Below are 13,909 nucleotides of genomic sequence, written 5' to 3' on the forward strand. Positions count from 1 at the left end.
TCCTAGAGGCACATATGCTCGCTGAGCTGTACACAAACGCACCATCCCTGATTACACGAAGTGCATAAGCATATCAGCATGTGTGGTTGTAAAAACAGCATTTTGGATTCTTGTCGGGCTTTATTGCAAAAGTTGCATAGTTTACACTAAAAAATATCTATGTTAAAGCTGCATGCAAAATAGATGGAATGGCATGGTAAAATGCAGGCCAACTGGAATAATTAGAATCTTCTTGAATAATTTTTTAAAAATATTCTTGGCCGCGACCGCTCGTCCCTTGAGGAGGTAGAGGAGAAAAAGGTATATATTGAAACCTAATATTTGGGAACTGGTTAGGCGATGATCGAATCCTCTGCTGGTCGCCTCCTCAGCCCGGAATATCGGAAGCCGCTACTATCATGCGCACTCGCTCAATAACCTGTTGCTGTTCTTGCAGCTCGAAGTTGCACAAAGCAGGTTGGGCTCTTCCTGAAAAAAAAAATGAAAATGAAATTCAAGTTATCTCTGCTCAATTTTGATTAGATATATCTAAGGATAACTGCCAGTTTCCCTCAATTACTTTTTCCAGATGGCACTGTACGTGTGCTTAGCCATTAAGAATGGTCATAACCATATACAAAGGCCATAACTGCGGCAAAACCCCATTCCACAATACCAAAAGATACAAACATTGTTTCTCCAGAACCTGGCATTCAGCATTTTAATGTTTTATGTCTCTTTCAACATATCAGTCCCACCAAAAAAAAGCATGTTATAAATGTTTTCTGCTATGCGCACTCAGCAATGCCCAAAACGAGTGCACATGCAGAGGAACTAAGCATAAAGGATGCTGTATATTAACATAAAGCACAGCCACAGCATTGTACTATTACACAAGTATGCATTGTTGGCAGAAACCTGCATTTCAAGTGCCTTAACAGGCAAATATCTAAAGTCATTGTTCCAGCTTTGAAAAAAAAAGTGAATAAAATTAACATCATTTAAAATTGTCGCCTTTTCATTCTGTAAACTGCACAATGTTTTGTTGGTTTCCTTGTATCCTTCCTGAAGACATTCCCGGGCCGTGTCAGGAGTATATCAACATCAACATGTAGGCTAGCGAAAGCCTCTAGAAAGTCTCCTTAAAGCAGCTGTGAGGAGGTAACTTATGTTAGTGTAAATGATAATATGCAAGCTGCAGCACCAGAATAAATATTGATATTTACCATGTGGCTGAATCCCAATGTGGAAGCATGGCCAACAGCAGGGATTGTGTAGCTTTATTGCTCTACAAGAATTAAAAGCAAAGTTACTTGTTTACCCTGACTTCTTAATTTGAGATTACAGTAGAAAAGCTTAAAGTTACACAAAACACAGAGAACACCGGCAAAAATAAGCTCCTGATGTATTACCGACAGTATGCAGCATGAATTACAAAAACAAATTATAGTCTGCATATATGCTGCCAGCTGTTCACAAGAAACGCTGTACCTGATTTAGGGGGAGAGTAGTGGGGGCGGAACGAACTGTCCCTGTCCAAGGATGGCCCATAATTTGCCCCTATGTAAAATTAGGGACAAACATGTTTGGACCATACAAACTGCAGTCAACGCGTATAACGTTCGCATTGACCAGGAATCTCGGATCCTACTTGTCGATGTGAAAGTTGAACATTAGTTCTTTTTCTGTGTGCTAGAGAAAAAAGGTGAGAATTCGCTTACGTTGCGATTCTAGTTCGAAATCTCCAGAAGTCAGGAGACTTTTGCCCCCATAGCATGAGCCACCACTTGGGTAAGATATTGGTAATAAGTATACAAAAGACATGAGTGCTGTGCCATAGCCATGCTATAAAAATGGTATTGACATTGGAGTAGTGCCTTTGATCAGGGCCTAGGGCATTACCAATTAAATAGTTAGTGTCTGCTGGGCCTCATTAGAATGAAAAAAGGGGGCGGGGGAATAAAGCTATTTCAACAAATAGTACTACATGATTTTGTGCTATCAAGCATCAGTTAGTTAAAGGTATCACACAGTTTTGTTGAAGATTTGGGAGTCCTTTGCTGCTTTGTTGCAGGATTGGACGAAAGAGCTCACCGTCTTCAGAAATGCATATAACAAACGGTTAAATAGAAATGAAAATCATTACATGAATGAAAACAACACATCAGATAACGCTACCATGTTTCTAAGTGCAGTCTACCCCACCAAGTCATAAGTATGTGGACGTCTCTGCACATCAACTAGACAGAAACAATGCAGAGTAAACTAATAATTCAGTGTCTAACAGCACTAATATAATGGGATAAGGTTTCGGTTATAAGTATCATTTTCTCTTTAAACTACAAAACCATATTTTTTGCAAGCTCAATATCTCAATGTTTATGCCTGAACCACCTACAGTAATCGAACACACACCGTACTCAAGTCTGAAGAGAAAGCGAAAGCTAGACTATTACGGACGCACCCTTGATTATGTTTGGGCAATTCTGAGGATAAAGAATCCGGCATGTCAGTTGCATGTATATGAATAAGGATAAATATGACATTGAATGCAACTAATTTTCTGGAGTGGGTTTTTTTTGCTGGCCTCACACGAGGTGTGCTATAATTTATAAACTTGTCCTAGCTTCATGCTATGAATAAGAGAACTGTAGCATGTACACAATCGTCCGCTCTGAAGTTGTACACGCGACTACGTGGCACGCTCGTTTCGAGATGCCACTACCTCAATTGCAGCCGCACACCGTAGCGAAGAGGCAGACAGCGTGAAGTAGCAGCCTGTAGTCCCTCTGCGCATAACCCACTTCATCTATAAATGCGGCTATGCACCATAGCAGACCTGAAGCAGCAACTCCTGGTCCCTTTACATACAAGTCACTTTGACTCAATGCGTGTCGGCGCACCGTAGTAAAGAGGCAGGCGACACGAAGCAGCAGCTCATGGTACCTTTACACATGAGCCATTGTGCTTCAATATGCGGCTGCGCACTATAGCAAACATACAGATGTCACACAGCTGCAGCTCCTAGTCCCTCTACACATAGGCCACTTTTCCACGCATCTGCGCACCGGAGAAAAGAGGCAGACAATGTGAAGCTGCAGCTCCTGGGCCCTTCATGCACAAGCCACTTAGACTCGATGCACGGCTGCGCACCGCAGTAAAAAGGCAAATGCTATTAAGCAGCAGCGTCTTGTCCCTCTACACATAAGCCATTTTGCCTTGATGCGCACCTGCACACCGTAACAAACAGACAGACGTGACACAGCAGCTCCTGGTTCTCCTACGGATAAACAACTTCGCCTCGATGTGCGTCAGCACACCGGAGCGAAGAGGCAAATGGCGTGGCATAGCAGCCCCTGGCCCCTCTATGCATTAGGCAGTTTGCCTCGATGCGCACCTGCACGCCGGAGCAAAAAGGCAGATGACGTGAAGCTGCAACTGCCAGTCCCTCTAAGGACAAGACAATTAGAATTGATGCACGGCTGCGACGGATGCAGTGGCATTTCGCGAAACGCATGCCACATATATTCACACATTCAAGCGAAGAGTGGGCGACTATGTAAACTTAAAATACCTTCAAGGGACAAAGCCAAGAAGTAACATGGTGGACAATGTGAGAAGAATTTGCTGTATAAGGATTGTTTAAGCAGTGCTACATCCTACATGTGTGCAAGCTAGAAATATTGCGGTTCAAGGAAAGTCCGTGTGTTATTAATTTTATGATTCTCAAAAAGCTTAAGCATGACAATATTCAATAATAATAATACAGATAAGGATTCAATGCTCACTTTTAGCCATACCAAAGAAATCAGAATTCAAAGGGATGGCAATTGCTGTTGTTTTCACCCTGAATGACAGTTTAGCCACCGGAACTTTTGCCCGCTTGCCCCAAGTGCTGTTTCATGTTGGCCTACGAAATCGGCTACTGCTCATGGCAACTGAAACAATTTAATGAAGCCACATGTTAGCCTTCAATCAGAAGAGCGTTGCCATACAGAAGCAGAACACAAACACACTAAATCACCAACAGCGCAGCTGTTTTTAGGATGACTAGGTACAGATTTTTAGTGTAGCAAGCCAAATGTTAGCCTTCAATAAGAACAGCTTTGCCATATAGAAGCAAAACTGAAAATATTTCACAGCCCAGAAGTATCAATTGCACAATTGGTTGTAAGGTGACCAGGTAAAGCTTCCTGTTGTAGCCCATAGTATGTGTCCAGCGGCTATCAGGAGCCCTGCATGTGGGCATGATGCCATATATTCAATTTATACCTATCACTGTATTAACAAGCATGGATTTAAAATACTTCTATATTATAATCTAAGAGCATGATAAAAGCTTCGAGTGCGTAACATAAGTATCATGCACTAAAGGTGCTGCAGCACACTAGCTTTGGCATTATCTCACTTTCAATAATACAGTGAAGTTCTGAGGAGCCTCTGAATGTCTGTAAAGACACAGCAATAACAATTTTTTTTCACCTTACTTTTGCTTAGCACAATTTTTTTTTGGAGCCTATGGCTTGCATAACCTGCCAGTATGCCAATTTTGAATAAAAGGCGTTGCACTCACCATAGCTCACAGCTTGTTTCGCGGCGGCGGCATGAAAAACGCGTGTCAGAACAGCGCAGAACAACGGTCAAGGAAAAGACAAGCCGTGTTTTTTTTGTCTCTCATTTACTTCTTTTCCGGTTGTTCGGCGCTGCTCGGTCACACATGCATAACCAACTTTTCTAATGTGCTGTTTTGGTTTGCCAAAGCTGAAGGAGAGCACTAAACATGCAGTTTTTTAGCAGCTGCTTCACAGTGCATACAGCCATTCCTTATATAAACTAGTATTTGGAAAGCGCAACAGAGCAACATCAGCGGCTGCCCATAAAAAAAAAAAAGAAACCTTGCGACGTTTCTATAAGTGTAGGCATGTCGCACAATAAGCTCCAGTTCAAACGTTGTGTGCTTTAATTTTTACACCTCAGCGCGTTGCGCATGGTTTAAATATTAACTCCCGATTTAAAGATCAGGCAGACCCTCTTCTGTCAGAGACAGAGAAGTTGCGCGGCTTATTGACGCGGGGTCCAGCAATGTCTTGGCCCGTAGACATGGCGGTGCCCTTTAGTTAGCCGGCGCCGGAGCTATCCTTTGAGTCTCGCCTTAAACATTCGATCCTTCGGCTTCTGTACAGAGCTGTTTCCTTACCGCCACCTCACCCGAATGCCCATGTTTAAGCAACACCGTCTACAAAATTTCGGTGCATCGAAAAGTTCCTCTCGAACTAAGTGAACTAAGTGTGTCAGCCGCAATAAGCCAGAACAAAAACAACGCTAGGAGTGCATAACAGCCGCATTAATTTGTAACTGCCCAGAAAATGCAGAACACAGAAGCCTGGTAGCATGGAGGAAGGAAAAACTGAGAGGCCCCATATATCCTAGATGCATTCCGAAAAACGTGCCGGAAGTAACGTGTTTTTGTTTAGCCTAGATATGGGGCATATAGCAACAGCGTCAGCGTTGCTATGGAGCAGCATGGCTGTCGGCGTCGAATGGCGCGGAGAAGCGCTCAGGCAGGGAAGGGCACAGAGAGGAGTGCGAGGGGAAAAGCTGCGACGTGCGTAAGTGGTGCCACAGCATTTTCCGGTCGCGGGCCGGCATCGCGAAAAGTGACATCACCGCCTATCCTCAATTTTTTCCTTCCTCCATGCCTGATATCATCCTCCACATGGAGGAAGGAACGACCTTAGCAGAGGCCCTGACGTCATTTTTTTGAAGCCGGCGCGGCCGCGCAGCGACCTGACGCTGCAACGTCTCTCCTCCTTCTTTACCCCCGCATTTTATTTCTCCGCGACGCTCACGTACCTAGGGCCCTTAGCAACGCTGTTGCTAGTGGTCCGAGTTTTCATAGCAGCAGCGTCGCCGTTGCTGATAGTCCGACTTGGCCAACCATAAATTTTGACGTCACTTCCGCCATACTTTCTCCAGTGCTTTGGGAATGGCAAGGGCCTCGCCTAAGTTGTTTCCTTCCTCCATGATCCTCCATGACAAAACTTGTCGGGTGGGTTAGATTGGCTCATTTCAGATTTTTGAGGGCAGACTCAGTTTCGTTCCTTGTGAGCTTGCTGGTTGCTGCGTCTTCTCAGTTCAGTTCAGTCGTTCAGTCGTGTCCGACTCTTCGTGATCCTATGGACCATATCACGCCACGCTTTCCGGTCTCTCACTATCTTCCTAACATCACATAACTTCATCTGCAGTGCCTCGAGGATGCCATCTAACCATCGCGTTTGCTACCTACCCCTTCTCCGGCGACCCTCAACCTTTCCCAACATCAAATCTTTGTCCAGCGACTCCTCTCTTCTCATCAGATGACCAAAGTAGCTGAGCTTTAACTTTAGAATTTGACCCTCCAATGAGCAGTCAGGGTTTATCGTCGACAATATCGACTTATTTGATCTTCTGGCAGTCCAACGAACTCTCAAGAGTCTTCGCCAGCACCACAATTCAAATGCGTCAATTCTTCGGCGGTCAGCTTTTTTCACAGTCCAACTCTCGCATCCATACATCAAAACTGGAAAGACCATAGCACGAGTTACACGGAACTTGGTTGGCAGACTAATGTCTCTGCTCTTTACTAGGCGGTCAAGTCTAGCCATTGCTCTCTTTCCCAGAAGCAGGCGTCTCCTAATTTCATGGCTCTAGTCTCCTTCAGAGGTAATCTTGGAGCCCAAGAACAGAAAATCTGTCACAGCTTCCACTTCTTGTCCATTGATGCTCCAGGACTTGATAGGGCAAGACGCCATGATCTTTGTCTTTTTAATGTTTAGTTTAAGCCCAAACTTCTTACTCTCTTCTTGTACGCGCATCAGAAGTATCTTGTGTTCCACTTCACTTTCTGCCATTAAAGTGGTATCATCCGCATATCTAAGGTTGTTGATACGTTTTCCAGCAATCTTCACTCTAGCTGAAGACTCGTCCAGACCGGCCTTCCTCATGATGCACTCTGCATATAGGTTAAATAGGCAGGGCGACAGTATGCAGCCTTGCCTCACTCCTTTCTCAATCGGAAACCAATCAGTAAGATCATGCCCAGTTCTGACTGTGGCCTCGTGTCCTTCATACAGGTTCCTGAGGAGACAGATGAGGTGAATTGAAACTCCCATCTCTTGGAGAACTTGCCACAATCTGCTGTGATCTACGCAGTCAAATGCTCTCGCATAATCAATAAAGCAGAAGTAGATGGGTTTCTGGAACTCTCTTGCTTTTTCCATGATCCAACGAAGGTTGGCAATTTGGTCTCTAGTTCCTCCGCCCTTGCGAAACCCAGCTTGCACGTCCGGAAGCTCCCGATCCACATACTGCTGTAGCCTACCTTAGAGGATTTTCAACATCACCTTGCTAGCATGCGAAATAAGCGCGATTGCGGTAGTTGTACAATCTTTGGCACTGCCTTTTTTGGAATCAATTGAAGTTTCACTGAAACATCACGATTATAAAAATATTTTACGGTCATGGCGTTTTTCGTCAAAAAATTTTGAGAAAAGAATTCAACGATTAAACACGCGCAAAGTAAAAAAAAGTGTTTAATGGAAAGGTTTCTATCGCTTCGATTCGCTCCGGCATCATATGCAGATTCGAATGCATTACTCATTTATACGCAGTTCAGACGAGCACAAGGACTGCAAAATATATCATACCTGTGTAAAAAGCGAGTCCAGTGGCGGGCGTACGGCGCCTGTCTGCTCGGCTTACGGATTCGACCATCTGATATTGTTTGTACGGCGGAACTTCGGCGGACGTCTGAACTCAGCTGCCGAGTTATGGCCGAGTTCCATCGTCCGTCGTACGTCAGTGGCCGTCTGGGAGGGCTCCGCCCATAACGCGCACCTATTGTCTCAAGTACACCATGAGGCATGGTGCCAAACAGCACTGCAGCCTTAACATATGTGGCTTAATTTCATGCACGGATCGTGAGAGGCGCGCATTGCAGTTCGTGGAGAGGCGCTACAAAACAGCGAGAAATATGAGACGACCGCTGGCACAATATGCGTGACTAGTTCTCAGATTTGCCACACTCGCGTACTGAGCGCACATAAGGAGGTGCGTGGCATGCATAAGTCACCACTGAGAGAGCGATTAGGAACCTAACAGCGTTTATTGATGCACTCGCGTAAAAATTGACGAAAATGCTGAGGAATTGCTTCTGCTAGTGTAGAAGTACTGTCCCAGGCCATCTAATATTGGAGATTTGCACCCAATGTTGGCACTTAATTGTAGACCAGAAATCACTCGCCAGATGTCATACCTACCACCTTTTATTCTTTAATTCTGTCCTAGATTATCTTGCTTTCCATCTGCTCCTTCTAAAATCTGACAGTACGGACAGAACGTCACACGAGCACAACCAAAGAATTACTATGCACGCTTACAAATGTGCTATTTATTGTAGCCAAAGCTCGACTATAGGCAGCCAGCAGCCCATATCGGGTAAGCGTCGGTTAGTCACTATTGAGTACGAGCCGTAACCCCGGTAACTAGCTGTTCCGAGCCACAGAAGGAAAGAAGGGTTGAGAGAAGATGGACAAGAAGAAGACGCTGGACAAATGGAGCAAGAAGATTCTGAATTCGCCACCAAGAATCACCTGTCGCCAATCACACAGTATGGTTTGCATTTAGTGCAGCGGCGATGAGAACGTTTGAGTCGGACTTCGTGAACCATCCATGTGGTAGCTTGCACGACAAATATCCAGGCTTCACTGAGTGTTACCGCCATCAATTCTTACATCTAAGTAAGCGTTATTTGTGTCCTTGTCAGCTTCAGAGCAGATAGATCCGTTGCGCTAGCTCAAGAACAATCTACATTAAACAAACACCTACAAAATAACTTAGTGAGGGCGCCTACTTGTGTGCACGAGCCTAGTACTGCTCGGCTGGAGCAATTCACTGTAGAAACATCAAATGGTCGATAATTTAGCTACATTTTTAGAGGCAGCAGCAAGCTGTGTTTGATTCGATGCAATGGTCACTCGACCGATGTGCTGTATTCGCATCCGCAAATCGGGCAGTCGTACGGTTTTTGTGCTACCCAATGAAAGGGCGCAAGGAGACGAACAAACGAAAAGGAGATGAATAGAGCAGCGCCTTTCCGAGAGCGCCTTTCGATAGCCTGAGAAGGTACAGCTGCTCACAAGAGGGGGCGCGAAAGAGAAGTCAGTGTGTTCCCACTTTTTGTACACAAGTCACTTTCTGGTCATTAATTAGACCTTTATATGCGATTTTACTCTTTATATGCGACAGATATGTTCATGCCCCTGTATAGTTCATGAGCAGAATTAGTTAAATAAGTGAATAGAATACGAGCCACAGGACGACACATGTGCTAATTCTCATGAATGTATTTTGCTCTGCTGCGCCAGACGTATACGAAACCACCCACATAGCCACCAAGCAGTAATCTTGGTGGCATCTGCAACTTCACCTGCTTCTAGCTATTTGTGCAAACCTTGGCCAGCATACATTCTTACTTTTAAAAACTTTATGGCTGTAAATATACCAAGACGCTCAATGTTTGCCATTGTTGTGGTGTTACCTTCCCCTTTTTTCATCTTAGGTTTAATGAAATACATCTCCGAAAACCAATTTCTCTGCTTATTCTTTCAAAACTGCACCTTTCGTTCGAAACCGAGTACGACACGCCTTTCTTTTTCAGATGGGTTTTTTAGAAAGAAATAGTAATTATGTTTGTTTAGTGCGATGGTTTGTGGAATTTGACAAGGAGTTTGTTACGCGGAGGTCTTAAAACCAACATTTCCCTTTGCTTACATCAAGTTCTGGTGTACCCAGAAGCAACAGCCCTGTCGAAACAAGTAATCATGACAATGGAAGGCGTTGTGTGGCGCTGGAGGTGTGGTGCGCTGATCCGCGCCACCGCACTGGAGGCTCTAGTCATCAGTGACACCATTGGCTGTACGCCGACCACTGCAATTCTAATTTTGCTGTTAGTATGTTCTGCAACATAGAGATCATGCACGTAAATTGATTGCCTGTTGAAATTTCAATGCACTGCACATCAACTGGAGCTACTCCATACCAGTTGGTCAGGACAAGGCTCTTTGAGATACACCGATTGCCTTCACTACCTTTCACTTTACTCACGATGTGACAGTTCTCCATTCTGTATCTTGTCTTCGTCACATCAACTGTGATGCGTGTAAGCGTTCTCTGTTAAATTGTAAATCTGTGCTGTCATAATACAGCCTTCGTTCATGTTTCCGTATGCTAAAATTCAGCATACAAGGTTTTTGACACTTTTCAAATGCAGACAACGACTGTATTTTTGTATGGAATGTATTGCGTGAACAATCTTTCGGTGTCCAGTAATCTTCTTGGGCTTGCACTTGTTATTGGGATACAATCACATAATTGTATCCGCGTGCATATCAAATTTTGCACTAAGCAAGTGCATGAAACACAATCGTCCATATCTTTGGTATAACAGAGAGAAAATGTATGGCATATTTCGACTTCGTTGGCGATTCCGTTACCATAAAAGAAAGAATGATTTACTTTTGACCTTTTAGGCAAAACAAAAAAATTACATGCATGAGGCAAAATACAGACTTCAAATACAACAGTTTTTCAATATTTAATAAAGTTTATCGCACAAAACTATCAGAGGAAACCTATCAGCCGTATTCTAATACTTATTCCTTTATTATTGAACATGAGTCCTGCTCTGATTCCGAGACGATCTCGGATGCGTAGAGTAGGTACTTTATATTAGTGTTTTCCAGTGATAATGAAAACAATGCTTTCCTTGCACCTAATCATTTACAGCTGAGCTCCCAAAATATTGGAATAATCTTTTTTTTATTTCATAATCTCTCATCTATATTGTGAGCTTGGAGACCGAGCTTTAATGGCACAGCCATCAATGGCGTCGAGGAACGAACACAAAGCACGTTGATGATTATGATTCACAAATGACGATGGCGTACCATGAAATGAAAGGCCAAAATGAGTAAGCACAGATGTGGATGAAGTTTTTTTTTCGGGGAAGTTTTTTCGAGCATTTTGTACAGACCGATGAAGCGGCTTAGAAGTTCCTCAGAAAGCCTGGTGTGCGTGTATCCATCGAGACCAAGACTTCTTCACTAGAAAAGAATAACACCTCACGGTTAAAAGAGTCGTAGCTGCTTTTCCGCGCAGTCTGGGTGTCTTCTGTTTTAGTATGACAAGTTCACGACAGTGGCCAATGCGTGAAGGAAATGTTCATAAGAGTGTGTGTCAGAAAAAATAGGTTCAGAGAAGGATGCCTCCAGGCAGAATGCAGAGACTGACCATAGGCCAGGAAAAATGGAGATAGCGGGTCGTGCGTTGAACGCCAGTGTTGTGTGCGAAGGTGGCAAATGGAAGCAAGGAATCCCAGTTACTGTGGTGAAATTCAATGTACGTGGATAGAATATCGGACAGAGTGCGATGGAAACGTTCAGTGAGACCGTTCGTTTGCGGTTGGTAGGCGGATATTAGTTTGTGAACAATTTTTGCGGCATGAAGAACTTCGGCCATGATAGCACTAAGGAAATATTTGCCTCGGTCGAACAGGAGAGCACGAGGAGCTCCGTGTCGCAGTGTCTCGCCGGAAAAAACTTGCTATCTCCACAGCGGATCCAGACGGTATGGCTGCGGTTTCGGCATGAGGTGATCCACAGCTGTTACTGTCCAACAATTTCCCGCCGCTGTCAACGGTAGAGGGCTGTATAGGTCAATGCCTACAATTTCGAAATGTGTGAAAGGGCAGGGAAGGGGTTGAAATAGGCCCACTGGTGTTGACGGCGATCATTTACGGCGTTGACAAGACACACAAGAGGCAACGTACTCGGCAATACTCGTCGAGAGACCGGGCCAGAAAAAGCGGCTCCTGATGCTGTGTAGGTCGTATGGTAGCCAAGGTGACCAGTGGTGAGATAACCATGGAAGGTGTCCAAAGTCTGACGGTGAAGAGAACTGGGAACAACGGGTACCAACGGCTGGCCGAAAGGGTTAGTTATTATAAAGCAGTCCTCTATGTATTTTAAATTCGGTAAGTTTACAGCGCAGTCGAGAATTCAGTGGTAGCAAAGTATCGTTCAGCCGATCGATTAGCGTGTGGCAGTACGAGCCCGCTTGCTGAGTGGAAGCCAGATCTTCCAGATGCCGTACAAGGCAGCAATCGACGCGGTATGCATAACCTGATCAGGCAAATAATTTGTACGTTGGAAAAGGAATTATTCAGGGCAGTGACATATGATTGGGATACAAGGGAGCAATGAGAGAGGGCATCAGAATCGAGGTGTTTCTAGCTGGTTTTTGCAAGTTATTGTGAACTGAAATTCTCGAAGTCGAAGAATCCAGCGCCCGAGCTGCCCTGTTAAATTTTTCAGGGATGAAAGCCAGCAGAAAGCGTGATGGTATGGGACTACCATGAAATGCCGACCTTAAAGGTAAGGGCAAAAATTTTGAACACCCCATACAACTCCAAGAAACTCTTGTTCGGTGATAGGGTATTTCTGCTGAGGCGGAGTTAGGGAGCGGCTGGCGTAAGCAAAAACCTTTTCAATGAATAAATGTTTGCTATTGTAGTAGCACGGCATCAATGCCGCGGCCACTAGCATCAGTGTAAAATATAGTTATAGAAAATTAATCAAAACGGCGCCGAAGAACGAACACACAGCACGTTGATAATAATGATTCACAAATCATTATGAGATTCCATGAAATGAAGAGTGATGATGAGTAAACAAAGAAATGGATGAAGTTGATAATAAGTGCCCAAAATATTAACTCCTGCTGGATAGAATGTTTACTTTTTTGAAGAGGTATTAAGAATGATGTCTAAGTTATCGAGCAATAATAGCTCTGAAATCACTTTTCTCTACAACTGAGCCCCGAATTTGAAAGATCCGTAATATTGTTCCTAATCACAAATCACCCAATAAACGAATAATTACCATCTACAGACCAATTGCATTTATGTCTACAACTGTATGTGCTCGAACCTAATATTCTTAGCATGATATTAGTATTACGAATAATATACTTTTGAAGCAGCAACATGGTTTCCACTCCAGCTTCCAGAGCATTGTTTTTGTTTTCTAAAAATGATATCTGCGGACCGTCTCCACATACAATCTAGTGCCATCAAGGCGTACAAGGCACTGTTTGGATCCCTGGAAGTGACTACAAGCGCGACAGTTTGTACCGTATTCCTGCCCATTTGTTCTATCCCCGTTTTGAGAAGGAAGCACACAATTTTATGAAACAGACTTGTACGAATAGTCTAGAACGGTAGTACAATGATCAGTGCAGGATAGCTATCTGTTACCATTAAATATTTCTTACGCGCAAAGGAAACGTTGCTGGAGTTTACCTAGTTCTAAAAACAGGCTATCATCTAGGACAGCACGTCGCATTTTATCCCGCTTTGATTTTGAAACTAGTGATGCAAGCTTAGGCTTCGAGAAAGTTTAAGGTAAGCAATTTTGTTGATTGCGATTTTGGTTGTAACCCGCTAAAAATGTCCAGTTTCCTAAACATATCTTTATGGCAATGGGACAGCGGTGTGTTCTAGGTTCATTGCCAACGAACGGAAGCTGATCAGATTCATTGATAAAATTGATCAACGCTGTATTGTGGCAGTTAAACACACTGGGCGTTCGGTTAGAGCGATGGTCTAGTGCTCTCTCGTCGTAGCTAGCGAACCTGATTCGCTCGTTCCGCCATACATTCGAATGGTTGATGTATGTAGAGTGTTTGTCAAAAATATACGGCCCAAGAGTTTTGCTTCTAAGCCCCGTAACGAGAATCATTTTGCATCTCTAGCGTTCGAAATCTCGTGGGTGATCAATGTCGTCTTCAGTCTTCTCTAGCTTATCTATATATTCAAATATTGCTTCTTCGTACA

The 13,909-nt window shown here is 43.9% G+C and overlaps 1 protein-coding gene and 1 long non-coding RNA gene across 2 annotated transcripts in view; both read right to left on the reverse strand.

The window, feature by feature from the left end:
* The window catches only part of LOC146193486 (uncharacterized), a 402,043-nt gene that overhangs the window by 290,887 nt on the left and 97,247 nt on the right, over nt 1-13,909 (reverse strand). The gene's annotated exons all lie outside the window — the stretch shown is intronic.
* On the reverse strand, nt 122-3,905 carry LOC146193489 (uncharacterized). Its single transcript, XR_014706462.1, has 3 exons — nt 3,768-3,905; nt 1,206-1,267; nt 122-468 (listed from the first exon to the last, which is right to left on the reverse strand). It is a non-coding gene; the product is annotated as an uncharacterized LOC146193489 (long non-coding RNA).

Source organism: Amblyomma maculatum, chromosome 4, assembly GCF_055883805.1.
Source record: "Amblyomma maculatum isolate TAMU_Amacu chromosome 4, ASM5588380v1, whole genome shotgun sequence".
Taxonomy (NCBI): Eukaryota; Metazoa; Arthropoda; class Arachnida; order Ixodida; family Ixodidae; genus Amblyomma; species Amblyomma maculatum.